Source organism: Mchenga conophoros, linkage group LG11, assembly GCF_057382185.1.
Source record: "Mchenga conophoros isolate Kocher_MC1m ecotype Shallow Benthic linkage group LG11, M_conophoros_male_GT1.1, whole genome shotgun sequence".
Taxonomy (NCBI): Eukaryota; Metazoa; Chordata; class Actinopteri; order Cichliformes; family Cichlidae; genus Mchenga; species Mchenga conophoros.
In genome coordinates this window covers 29144293-29148371 of record NC_140536.1, presented here as the reverse complement: position 1 = coordinate 29148371, position 4079 = coordinate 29144293, and positions in this window count along the sequence as shown.

The following is a 4079-nucleotide window of genomic DNA, read 5'->3' as shown; positions in this document are numbered from 1 at the left end:
CTTTCAGTCCAGCTTTGTCCAGCCACTGGTAGGATTTCTGGATATCAGCCACCTCCTCTATCTGCCGGTGGTACATACCGTGCAGGGGCCTGTCCTTCCATGATGGTTCCTCGTCTCCCTCCTCTTTCTTGGGTTTTCTGCTGCCTGAGGTATTCACTGAGCACTCGGTCAGTTGGGGCCATCTTCCCAATGTATTCTTGGATGTTCGTTGTCTCATCCTGGACTGTGGTGCTGACACTCACCAGTCCCCGGCCCCCTTCCTTCCGCTTAGCGTACAGCCTCAGGGTGCTGGACTTGGGGTGAAACCCTCCATGCATGGTAAGGAGCTTTCTTGTCTTTATGTCAGTGGCTTCTATCTCCTCCTTTGGCCAGCCTATTACCCCAGCAGGGTACCTGATCACGGGCAGGGCGTACGTGTTGATGGCCCGGATCTTGTTCTTACCATTCAGCTGACTCGTCAGGACTTGCCTGACCCTCTGCAGGTACTTGGTGGTTGCAGCTTTTCTAGCAGCCTCTTCATGGTTCCCATTCGCCTGCGGGATCCCCAGGTACTTGTAACTGTCCTCTATGTCTGCAATGTTGCCTTCTGGTAGTTCAATCCCCTCAGTTCTGACTAACTTCCCTCTCTTTGTTACCATCCGACTACACTTCTCCAGTCCGAACGACATTCCAATGTCATTGCTGTATAGCCTGGTAGTGTGGATCAGTGAATCGATGTCTCGTTCACTCTTGGCATACAGCTTGATGTCATCCATGTACAGGAGGTGGCTGACAACTGCTCCGTTCCGTAGTCGGTATCCGTAGCCAGTCTTGTTAATGATCTCACTGAGGGGGTTCAGGCCTATGCAGAACAGCAGTGGGGACAGAGCATCTCCTTGGTAGATCCCGCACTTGATGGTGACTTGTGCTATGGGCTTGGAGTTGGCCTCTAGTGTTGTACGCCACATCCCCATTGAATGAATAATATGTTAATATGCTATTTTTTACAACTTTTTGGTCATATACTCACAGTCTATGAACTACCACTTGGTATGTGACAGCATATGACTACAATAAAAATGTCTACTTACTTCTCATATTTGTTATGTTTCCCACAGCATGACAAGTAAATAACAACCAGAAATAGTCCGTCATTTGCCGCTGGGTGGTGACAACTTCCTTCCTAGTTTCATATCACTGCAATTTAAACACGTCTGGGATTTTTGGCAGATGGTTAAAATGGGCATTTTTTAGTCAGTCATGGGAATATTTCGGTAACATCATTAAAACATCTGTCCTTTGAAAATGAAAACAAGTGTGAGTCTTTAAAACAAACCTGGACGAAGGCCAGCCAAAGTCAGACTCTGCAGCTCGTTAATTGGTTTTTAGGCAGAAAATAATTAAGACAGAAGCCACAGCCTCATTTCCAGTAATTCAAAAGATGTAAGACACAGTGATAACCATCACAAGACTCATTATGGATACACTGAATGTTGACTGTACACCTGATAATTTGTACAAGTAAATGCACATAAGAAACGAGAGAATGAGACAGAGGAAGAGAGAGGAAGACAAGGAGAGGGACAAGGGGGTACTGACGGGGGGAGAGAGAATGATAGGGAGGGAGAGGTGTTTCCTGTTTCCATAGCTCTAATTATACTCATCTCTTGAGGATACGACTTATCAGGAAGAGGAGCTTTGTCATTGAGGAACTCCTCAAGGACAATGTCAGGTTTCATACTTTCTGAAACCCATCTGAACATCCTGTATCTGGTTTGCACACATGTCATTATTATAATTATATTACATTATTAAAAACTGGTTTGTAGTGCAAAATGCTTTGAATGCACAGTAGGAGTAAAATACTATATAATACATGGATGATAATTTAGAATAAAAGGTAAACAAATGTAAAAGCAAATAAAGTAGAAATATCAAATTCTGTTGCACTCTCTAAATTAATTGCCTCGTTTATTTATTTTTTGGTGCATTTAACCGGATATTATTCTACTATACAGATTAATATACAGATTAGGCTGTAAGTAAACTCCATGCTGATTGGTACATAAAATATGTAGGGCAATAGTATTCTGGGCAAATATATAGGACTACTGTCATTTAGACAACAATAATTAGCTGTTTTGGAATTATTTACTACAAAATAATGGAAAAAAAGGTAAAAAAAACAAACAAACTGTAACTTTCATGCTCATTAAAAGGATGTTTGTTTTGTTTTTGTTGCATTTTTCCCCTTTTGCAATTGAGAGCGCCTGTCTTACATAAACTCAGGGCTCACTCAGTCTGTTTGTGAGTTGCTGTCAGTATAACGGTTCCTTCCTGTTTACAGATACGGTGGCGATAGACTCCTGGAAGTTTGTGGCTTTTGAAAGATGTTTGAGGCAAAATCACTTGAAGCCCTCGGAGACGTTTCACTAACATTTTACAGGCTAGAACGAAACCGTTAAAGCAGATTTACCACTCTGCTGTCGAGTTTACAGTTTTGTGCACTGCCCTCCTCTAGTGGAATACGAACACACAGAGAAAGACCTACTTATCTATAGTACAGTAAATAAAAAGCACATTAGAATTTTAAATATGAAGTGTGGACTTCTCTTCACTGTAAAAACAGTGAATGCAGCAAGCAGTAATACTTACATACAAACTCTCTGGTTTAATAAACCAAACCAAAGGGATATATTATTGATAATTCATTTGACAGCCCAGTGGTTTATAATGAGCCTTTGCTTCATCTATTAGTATGCAAAAAAGGAAAGACAAGCTGAGTGGAGAGGTGGGGGGTGTCCAGACAGAAAAAGATTGAGAGAGGAGCTTCCAAGAGTGAAAGAGCCATCTAAGCAGCGTTCATCCAGCGGCCCGCATTGCCTGGCAACCTCACCACCAGCGAGAGAATGTGTACAGTGGCCTGGAGGCTGTTTCTGCTTATTCTCACCAAAAGAGATAATTGCTTGCAAATACTGGAAAACCCAACGTGAGAAATCAAGAACTGAAGCTGTACTGTCTTATTTGCAACATAGAGAAAAGCAAAATGGGACACTGACATATGAGTTACCATAGCTTTTTGTGGTCATGAACTCTGGTGGAACTAACTTTCACACGAGTCCCTGAAAACAAGTCAGCAGCACAATTGTTCATCTATTGCGGGACCACTTTTCATTGTTACACTTACAGTCGGATTAAGTGCAACTTAAACATTTAAAAAATTATGCTAATTTTGTGTCTCAACCTTTATTCCACAGGAAATGCATTTATGCCATCCACAGTCAGATGCAACCTGCATTATATGGTTGCAAATGCCTTAAACAGTGTTGGGCAACAGATTTGAACATCCTAAGATGGATATAATAATTAACAAACACATGGTGTGATCTGTCTGCATTTATCAGCACAGTTTTTAGCCCAGCCTGAAAAGAAAAGAAAATTATCCTGCCAACTTTTTAAACCTGGCTGAATTTAGAGCAGAGAGAACAATTTTTCTCTTTGTATCAGACTTTAGAGTCAGAATTAGTGAACCATTTTCCCTCCAGATTCAACTGTGCTCAGCTTAGGGCTTAATCAAGTGGAAATTTGGAATAGGGGGTGTGGGGGGGTTGTCCGGGTTGGGGTGCAGGATAGAATGGAACAATTGTTCAGATAAAGGCCTCATGTTGAGTCCGCTTTGATGTCTCTCTGGGGGATGTGCTGGGATTTTACAGTAGCAGTTCACTCCATTACTTTTTGCTCACCTCTGGCGAAAACTGCACCCTGCAAGATGATGCAAAATCAGGCCCCAGATACGATCCAGGGCTCACGGTGTAACATGGTACCAGACATTTACCATGGCTCCTGTGACCCAGAGTGACCCTCATACACGTGGGAATTTTATATTTCTCAAAAATGTTAATGTCAAAAATGCTGCTGGACACCCAACAATATCCACATTCAAGTGAAATTCCCCTTGCCCCACGTCTATACAAGCAGACGGGCCAGGCTCCCACTGATCTATTGTGCTGCAAAGCCTTTCTCATGCATGTCTTGAATGAAAGCCAGCGTATGGATGGTTTGAGGATAATCACGTTTTCCTGAGACAGGCTTAGCAGCAC